The following is a 10,064-nucleotide window of genomic DNA, read 5'->3' as shown; positions in this document are numbered from 1 at the left end:
ATATATATATATATGTATATCAATTAGCTGTGTGGAAACCAGATATGTGTCATTTAAGACAATTATCTTCTGTAAACTTCAGTTACTTTAGTGGTAAAATAGGCACAAAATAGCACCTGCTTCATTGGATTGATGTGAGAATTGAATGAGATAATGATACTACATGTTAAGCATCTTACACAGAATCTGGTTCACAGAAAGGACTTGTAGCTAATATTACTTACTATTTTATTGTTTTTTTCTTTCAATTTTGTCTATGGTTCCATCTTCATATTAATTTGTTATTTAGGACATTTGTGTTGAACATTTACATATACCAAACCTGATGTTGGGCCATATGGTTTTATCATGAGCAAGGTAGACTCAGTCCATGTCCACAGAGAGCTCACTTATCCAGCAGGAAAGTTAGGTGATTGATTAATGAGGAATATCCAACCTTTTTTTCTCTCCCACACATTGGAAGACTAAGAGCTGTCTTGAGCCACACATTAAATACACAAACACTAACAATAGCTGATTACCAAAAAAAGGTCTATGCATACTTTTTGTGATCTTCAACACCACAGAAGTCCTCACAAAAATCACAAAAGAAGTCCTCACAAAATCTTCACATAGCCTGTGGGCCACAGATTGGACACCCTGGATTAAATAGTCCTAACAAGTCCTAAATGAGTATTATAATGGGGGAAAATATGGGGTATTTGTGAGAAATCTAGGTATCAAGGAAGTCAGCCTGAAAAGTCACGTCTAAGTGGACACCTGCAAGACGAAAGACAGCCACTGAAGAAGGGGAAAGAGTGAAGAGTATGTATTTTAGACAAAGGAAGTAGGTTTTGGGAAGACAAGTAGCAAAAGACAACTAGCTTTTCTACTCTAGAACTGTTGGAATATGAGTCCAGAGTTTCTGGTGGTCATATTTTTTCTGTGAGGAGAAGGCCTTTGTGTATTAGCCTCTCTGCAAATGGACAAAGAGTGAATATTATAGTCCCTAAATCCTTTGTCCCTTATATGGCTCTGTGCTATCTTGGTTTGCTTGGTGAGAAATGGTCCCTATCTGTTCAATTTTAGCAGGAAAATGCCACATTCAGTTTGTCTTTTTTTATTTTCCAAAGATTTCTAAGGCTTCATGGTGGTTAATACATTGGATGATGTCAAGACTGGAAGCAGGGAGACCTGTTAGGAGTCTGTGAAAGTAGTCTAGATAGATGAAAGATGATACTAGATTTTACTAAAGTTAGGACAAAAGTGCAAATATGAAAGATTACAGAGAAAGGTTAGCAATATAGTTGATAAAATTTGATGATGATTTGGATGGTGTTGCCAGAGGGAGTAGGGGTATTGGAGAGGGAGATGTAAAAGATGATGCATCTCTCTGGATATGGTCGCTAAGTAAATAGTGTTTCCCTAGTCTTAAAGAATGTGAAGGATTGAGTTTGAGGGTGGAAAATAACTGAGTTTGGTACTTGCAGAGATTGATATGTTCCTAGGAACTTGTGTGGGCAGACTTTGGCCTCCAATAATCTTCACTTTCTGCTGTTCATGCCCTTGTGTAATCTTCTTTCCTTGGGTGTGGGCTGAACTTCTGGACTTAGTGACTTGCTTTTAAGGAATGGAATAGAGAAAAGTGACAGAATGTAATTTTAGGGGCCAGGTTCCAAAGTGATAGTGACTTCCATTTAGCTCTCACTCACTTCACCTCACTTGCTCTCTAGCTTGCTCACTCTGTTGGAACCCAGCTGCAATGTAGAGTTGCTCTCAGAAGGGGCATACTTGGCAAGGCACTGAGGGAAACTTCTGTTCAAAACTCAGTAGGGAACTGAAATCTTTAGGAACCCTGGAGGACCTGAATCTCACCAAAACACATGTGAGTGAGCTTAGATCCTCCCCTAGTTGAGCCTTGACATCGGTGCAGCCCTGATGGACAACTCTATTGCAATCTTATGAGAGACCCTGAGCCCCAGGATGCAGCTGAACTATGTCCAGATTCCCCACCCACAAAGATGTGAGGCAACTGAATATACATGTTTGGAATTCAGACAATTGATCTTGGCTGGAGATAGTAATTTTGAAGGGCATCCTTTCTGTCCCCTGCTTAAACTATGTTAAAGATTGAGTAAATAGTATTTTTGAGTACTTTTCTTCATTCAAGAATACCAAATATGGACTATACACTGTGTAGAGGATGACCTACATATAATCTGCCTTGACTAAATTCTGAGAGGAAGAGGGATAGAAACCAGGTTACTATGGGCTGAGGGATGATGGTATTATTTGGCTTGGAGATGTTGGGAGAGGAAAAAGGTGGGACTAAAGTAGTCTTTATACACCCAAGGTGGCAAATTCAAGATCAATCCGGGCCTGCTAAGCAATGACAATTGCAACCAAAAAAAGTAGCTGGGCGTTGTGGCAGTTGCCTGTAGTCCCAGCTACTCAGGAGGCTGAGGCAAGAGAATTGCTTAAGCCCAAGAGTTTGAGGTTTCTGTGAGCTATGATGCCAAGGGTGACATAGACATAGTGATCTACCGAGGGTGACGTAGACATAGTGAGACTCTGTCTCAAAATAAATAAATAAATAAATAAAGTAGAGTAACCTTTTAAAATCTTATTTAAGATAAGAAAGAAAGCATATGTTTAAATGTTGTTGAGAAAAAACTAGCAGGGAAAGTTTATTTTTATCTTTTTATTATGGAATATTTTAAACACACGAAGATAAAAAGAGAAATAGTACAATGAACCTCTGTATACTCATTACCTTTCAGCAGTTATCAGAAGCCTTCTGGTCTCTTTCATCTTTCATCTTCCCCCAACTCTTCTCTATTTTCAGTGGAGTATTTTTTAACTGACATTTTCATTAAGATAAGTGTAGATTCACATGCAGTTGTAAGAAATAGTACATAGACAGCCCTGTATACTCTGCCAGTGGCAATATTTTGCCCCAATATTGATTTTGGTACAGCACCTACTTTATTCAGATTTCTGAGATTTACTGTACTCATTTGTGTATGTATTCTTGCACATTATATTGCCTGTGGGCATTCACATATCCACAGTCAAGATACATAAGAGTTCCAACTCCACAGGATCCCTCACGTAGCCACTTCCTTGCCTTGGTACCCACACCCACTTGCCCTCATCCCTGGTAGCACATATCTTTTCTCCATATCTAAAATTTTGTTTCTTTTTTTTTTCAGGGTCTCAAAACCAATGTTTATTTTAACATACAAAATATACCATCTAGCACCAATGTCTGTAAATATCAGAATTCAATCCAGTTACTATCCCTTGGAACTATTATGACTAAAGTCCTTGAGAGATTATTCTATCTGAGCAGATAATTAACATAATGAAATAAAATAGAGATGACATAAAATAAAAATTTATTTGATAGGGTGGCGCCTGTGGTTCAAGGAGTAGGGCGCTAGCCCCATATATCGGAGATGGCAGGTTCAAACCCAGCCCTGGCCAAAAACTGCAAAAAACAAACAAACAAACAAAAACTTATTAGATAAATGTATGTAGAACTACATGTCACTGTTCCTTATAAACAAGTTAATAGATTGTGTTTTTCAACAAGAGTTTCCTAAGATAGACACAAGGAAAACATGAGAGGCACATGAACACGTAAGAATGAAGTTGGGCTTTCTATGCTCAAATTTTTCTCAAATGAAAAATTTTGTAAAGATACTTTTGTTTCTCCAGTCTCCTGATTTGTCTTCTCAGCAATTCACTACAGTATAGTTACTATTTAAATCATGTAGATATGTATGATGGAGGAAAATAATAAACTTTGGCCAGTAGGTATATAAGATAATATTTCCAGCTTTTCTTTTAAAGTAAAAGAACATTTAAGTAATAAAGGTGGTTTTTACAAAATGAAATGGAAGATACATGATAAATATTTGTACATAATTATGTACAAAATGAAAACCTCAGCTTGGTGCCTGTGGCTCAAGCGGCTAAGGCGCCAGCCACATACACCTAAGGTGGCGGGTTCGAATCCCCAGCCCAGGCCCACCAAACAACAATGATGGCTGCAACCAAAAAATAGCCAGGCGTTGTGGCGGGCGCCTGTAGTCCCAGCTACTTGGGAGGCTGAGGCAGGAGACTCGCTTGAGCCCAGGAGTTGGAGGTTGCTGTGAGCGTGATGCCATGGCACTCTACCCAGTGGGATAGCTTGAGGCTCTGTCTCAAAAAAAAAAAAAAATGAAAACCTCCTTTTAAATTTATCTATTTAGGCCAAGCATGGTGGCTCCCACCTATAATCCTAGCACTCTGGGAGACCAAGGCTGATGGATTGCTTAAGCTCAGAAGTTTGAGACTAGCCTGAGCAAGAGCAAGACCCCCCCCTACTAAAAACAGAAAAATTAGCCAGTTGTCATCTGTAAGTATATTGTATCTCTAAGCATGCTGAAAAAATTTGTGAACAATCTTCCAATGTTATATTCACATGCTCCATTCACATCTTTAGCTTTCCCAGGTCATTAGAGGCTTAGGTACGATTACTAAAGGTTTCACAGTGTAAATTTTGATTTTTGCTTGTATACAATATGAATTTCTTCACTCGACACTTTTCATATAGGAAAAGGAATTTTTTCAAAGTCTACTTGAAGAAGCTTGAAATATTTTTCTTTTTTTTTAATAGCCAAAATAAGTTCTTTTAATAGGTTGCATATATAGATGTTTAGCCATACTCTTTATCTTCAAGAGTAGAACTCTACAGGGCGGCACCTGTGGCTCAGTGAGTAGGGCACCAGCCCCATATACCAAGGGTGGTGGGTTCAAAGCCAGCCTGGGCCAAACTGCAACCAAAAATACCTGGGCATTGTGGCGGGTGCCTGTAGTCCCAGCTACTTGGGAGGCTGAGGCAGGAGACTTGCCTAAGCCCAGGAGTTGGAGATTGCTGTGAGCTGTGACTCCATAGCACTCTACCAAGGACAATAAAGTGAGATTCTGTCTCTTAAAAAAAAAAAACCAAAGAGTGGAACTCTATATCCAATTTACATGTTTCAGATACCACCTTTCTTACTTGTTTACGGTAAGATCTCATATCCAAATATCCACTTGCACACTGTGAGCTTTAAGAAAAAACAAGACATAGAGGGAGTTGCCATTCTTAGCAGCAATGAAATGTCACTAACCCCTGTTTACATACTGAATTCAAGTCACAATCAGAGGTGAGTGTACCACAAAGTCCTTAGGTACAAAATTACTAGTTCATTTTTAAATTAATAACTTGAAATTACCCCTGCCCCCCACCCCATGATATCCTTTCTTTTTATAAACAGCAAACATTTTGCTATTTTATACATAGGCTAGCAGGCTTATTTCAATATGAAAGTGCTAATTCATTTACAGATTTTTTTTATCAGTTATGTAGTGCTACAATAAATGTCCAGTAGTCTACATAGGAACAATCTTTCATGAATGGAAATGATGAAGGTTGAATAAGGCTATCAGATTACCTTATCTTATTTACATAGAAAGAATAGATATCCAATAGTGAGGAAGAGACAGAAATTGGACAAATACTCCTAGGTGTAAAAACTGTATTTACCTTTGAGCTTTATATACTGTAAAATGAGACATTTTAAATAGTCCTGTAGCCCATGCCTGTTTTTTCCCTCAGAATAAGAAAAGCTGCCTTCATGGCATCCCCTCTTGTTTCAGATTTCCACAGTGTCACTTTAAAGCTTCAGTCAGGATCTTACTTTCTTCAAAAAATGAAGAAAATACCCACCAAATTATCTCCCTCCCCAAATCCCTCTGGACTCTTTTCCAGTGCCAGGTTGCATGATCTGGTCCCACCTGCTGGGTTTTTGTGAAATATTTTTTCTTAATTTCTGGACTTTCCCAGATTGTCCATCATTCAAAACAATATACAGTATTATGTATAATAACAACAACATGTATTATACAAGTCTCAGATCCACTGAGATCTTTAAGGTTTTCAGCAATGGTTCCAAAGACCCTTCATATTATACACAGTCGGCCACCAGTATGTAGTCTGGTGGAGAAGGAAAGTCTTCTATTTCTTTCCCTCTTAGCTTAAACATAACTGGTGACAAGATGCTTGTTCTTATTAATATTCATCTTCAGCAAGTCTTACAATTCCTCAAGATGACACTAACATCTGTCCCCACGCCACAGGAGCCATACTGCTCCAGTAGTAGTACCGTGACATCGGCTTCTCCAAAACTTTCTCGCATAAAGTTCTGCAGTGGGTCCTCTGACAACTTATTTGTGCTGTGAAGTAGCAACCAAATACTGTTTGATCTTCTGTGAATAGTTCCTCAGTCCATAAGTACTGCCACTTCACATGAAGAGAATGAACAAGAACGCACAGAAAAGTCACTTTTCATTATTCCATCAACTCCTGGTGTTTTCACGGTATATTTAATGCCTGATTTCAATTTCACAACAGTAAAAAATATCAATATTTATTCTAAAAAGAAATCATATGTTCTAATCATAGCAGACATTAACAACTTCTAACGTGATCTCTAGGAATAATTTGCAATTCTGAAGCTTGTTTTGGGAAAACATTTCCTGCAGTCTGTGCAGGAGTTACTTGTAGTCCATCATTGGTAATAATTGCACTTGTTGCAGCAGGAACTTTAAATTCATCTGCTGCAAATTTTAAGACTGCTGTGAAAGTTGTACTTTCAGGAACACTAAGTACTTTGAATGTCAGCCACAGTCGGAAGTTAGTGTGATCTTTTTTTTTTTTTTTTTTTTTTGAGAAAGTTTCCCTGCATCACCCTCTGTAGAGTGCTGTAATGTCATAGCTCACAGCAACCTCAAACTCTCAGGCTCAAGGGATTCTCTTGCCCCTAGTAGCTGGGACTGCAGGAGCCTGCCACAACATCTGGCTATTTTTAGAGATGAGGTCTCACTTTGGCTCAGGCTAGTCTTGAACCTGTGAGCTCAGGCGATCTGCTCACCTCAGCCTCTCAGAGTGCTAGGAATACATGCATGAGCCACCATGCATAGCCCATCAGTATAATCTTAAAACAAACCTTTGACATGACCAGGCCACTGCACAGAAAACCTCCTAGAATTTTATTTCAAGAATGTTATATGGGCTCGGTGCCCGTAGCTCAGTGGTTAGGGTACCAGCCACATACACTAAGGCAGGTGGGCTCGAGCTCGGCCTGGGGCCTGCTAAACAACAGTGGCAAATGCAACAAAAAAATAGCCAGGCGTTGTGTCTGGCGCCTATAGTCTCAGCTACTTGGGAGGCTGAGGCAAGAGAATTGCTTAAGCCCAAGAGTTTGAGGTTGCTGTGAACTGTGACATCATAGTACTCTACCGAGGGCGACATAGTGAGACTCTTGTCTCAAGAAAAAAAAGAATGTTATGTGAACAGTATACAGTTGAAAACTTTGGGGGTTTGCTTTTTTTCCATTGAGATTCATCCATGTGTTGTTCCATGCATCATTGTTTTATTGAAGAATAGTATTTGTGGTATGGTGGTATTTATTGCCCTGTTGAAGAATACTTGGAACTATTTCTAGCTTGGAGCTATTATGAATAAAGCTGTTGTGAATATTCTTATGCACTTTTGTGTGAAAATGAGTTGTTATTTCTATAGTATAAATCTTCAAGTGTATACTTGCTCGGTTGTATGGTAATTGCATATTTAGTTTATTAAAAACTGTCAAATGGGCTCGGCGCCTATAGCTCAACCGGCTAAGGCGCCAGCCACGTACACCTAAGGTGGCGGGTTCGAATCCCCAGCCCGGACCTGCCAAACAACAATGATGGCTGCAACCAAAAAATAGCCGGGCGTTGTGGCGGGCGCCTGTGGTCCCAGCTACTTGGGAGGCAGAGGCAGGAGACTCGCTTGAGCCCAGGAGTTGGAGGTTGCTATGAGCTGTAATGCCACGGCACTCTACCCAGGGGGACAGCTTGAGGCTCTGTCTCAAAAAAAAAAAAAAAAAAAAAAACAAAAAAAAAAACTGTCAAATGGTTTCCCAGAGTGGTACCACTAGCAGTGTATAAGTAATCCAGTTTCTCCATATCCTTGCCAGCATTTGGTGTTCCTGTTTTCCATTTTAGTGATTCTGATGAGTGTATAGTGTGGTTACATTGAATTCATTAAATTGGCATGAATGGCTCATGGTAGTTGGACATATTTGCCTATACATATTTGTCTTCTATATCTCTTCCTCAGTGGAATCTCTTCATGTCTTAACATTCATTTTCTAATGAACTGCTTGTTTTTTTTAATTGTTTTTTTTTTTACTGTTGCATTTTCACATTTTTTTTAATCAACATGGTACTAGTAAATAATCTACATACTAGATTTTTGTCAGTTACATGGTTTGAAAATATTTCTCCCAGTCCACAGCTTGTATTTTCATCCTTTTCACATTAGCTTTTGCAGAACAGAAGTTTGTAATTCTGGTGAAGATTTAGCAGTTTTTCCTCTTATGGTTCATGCTTTTAATATTAAGTCTGAGAACTCTTGCCTAGCCTTAAATCTCAAGGATTTTCACTTATTTTTTCCTAAAAGTTTATAGTTTTATATTTTGCATTTAAGTCTGTAATTCATTTTGAGTTCATTTTCATGTAAAATGTGAGGTTTATGTTCAGATTTATTTTTGGATGGAGTATTTTAAAACAAATCCCAGATACTATTATATTCTGCCTGTAAATATTTCAGCATGCCTCTCTAAAAAATGAGGATATTTCTTAAAACCATTATCATTTCTGATGAAATTGTCAATAACTTTAATATTTTGTAATAGTATTCTAATTTTCTTTATTGCTCACAAAATGTCTTTTTATAGTTGCTTTGTTTTGAGTCTGAATCTAAAAATCTGTGCATTTCTGGTTTATTCATAAACAACCCCTTCCCTTTTTTTCCTGCCTTTGATGCCATGAAGAGACTGGGTTAATTGTTCAGTAAAATGTTCTATAGAATGTTTCATTTTCTAAATTTGTCTGATGGTTTTCTTACCCTCACAGGATTTACTCTTTAGAGAGATAACTATGATATCTCTCTAAATATTATTTATTATAAATAAATAATTTAGATAAATATTTAGATAATTTAATAGATAACTATGATATCTCTCTAAATATTATTTATTATAAATAAATAATTATAAATCTGTTGATTATAAGAAAATAACATTTTGTTGAGAGAATAATAGAGAAAGTACTTCTTGAGGTGAGATGTAAGTTGAGACAAGAAAGAAGAGGGGAGAAGCATTCTAGGCAGAGGAAATATCATGGGGGGCTCAAAGGAGAGAAACAAAACTGTTTGGGAAAGTCTTGGAAGCAGACAAGAGTGACTGGTGCTTGGTCAACAAGGAAGATTTCTTGCTATTGAAAAAGTATAAAGAGGCCAAATATCTTTTGTGCACTCAGAAATTGTAGAAGGGTATTGAACAGTTGACTAGTCTGACTCTACTGATGTTTTAAAATGCTCGCCATGACTGCTTTGTGGTGAGTGGTAAGTGGGGGTGCAGAGAAGTGGGAAGCAAGGTAGAAACTGGAGTAACATGTGCTCCAGGACAGAAATGTTGGTTACTTGTGCTAGAGTGATCACAGAAAGATATAGAAAGCTTTTGCCAGTAAAGTGGGCAGAAACTTGGTAATTGATTGGAAGTGGGTGGTAAAAGAGAGAGAGAAAGAATAACAACCAGTCTTTTGGCTTGAACAGTTCAGTAGATGATGTTAGATTTTCTAAGGTGATCCTGGTCACCAGTTTGTGATATGTTTAACAAGTTGTAGAAAATATTCTTCCTGCTTTTCTAGTGTTGTTTGTAAATTAGATGTGGATGTTGAATTTTATCAAATGCCTTTATAGATTTTATCATTTGTATTTTATTTTCACTATTAAATATAATTGTTTTAGTTAGGATTATTTCTGTTGGAAGCATCAGACAGGTAATACAAACTAATTTAAACAAAAAAGTGAATCTCTTGAATTAAGTACCCCAAGAGAACAGGAATGTATCTTGCTAATTTTAGGGTCAACTATTTCACTTCTGGGAAATTAAATGACAGGAGCAGAACTAGTATGTGTCTCTCTCTCCCTCCCCCCCCCCCCCCAA

At 37.9% G+C, this 10,064-nt stretch overlaps 1 protein-coding gene and 1 pseudogene across 3 annotated transcripts in view; one reads left to right on the top strand and one right to left on the bottom strand.

The window, feature by feature from the left end:
* The window catches only part of PSMA8 (proteasome subunit alpha 8), a 59,978-nt gene that overhangs the window by 4,535 nt on the left and 45,379 nt on the right, over positions 1-10,064 (top strand). The window lies entirely within an intron of this gene.
* On the bottom strand, positions 6,479-7,025 carry LOC111723512 (annotated as a pseudogene).

This window comes from Otolemur garnettii, unplaced genomic scaffold (assembly GCF_000181295.1).
Source record: "Otolemur garnettii isolate 467f Iridium unplaced genomic scaffold, OtoGar3 scaffold00012, whole genome shotgun sequence".
Lineage (NCBI taxonomy): Eukaryota > Metazoa > Chordata > Mammalia > Primates > Galagidae > Otolemur > Otolemur garnettii.
The sequence above is the reverse complement of the archived record's forward strand: the minus strand, read 5'-3'. Positions and strand labels throughout refer to the sequence as shown.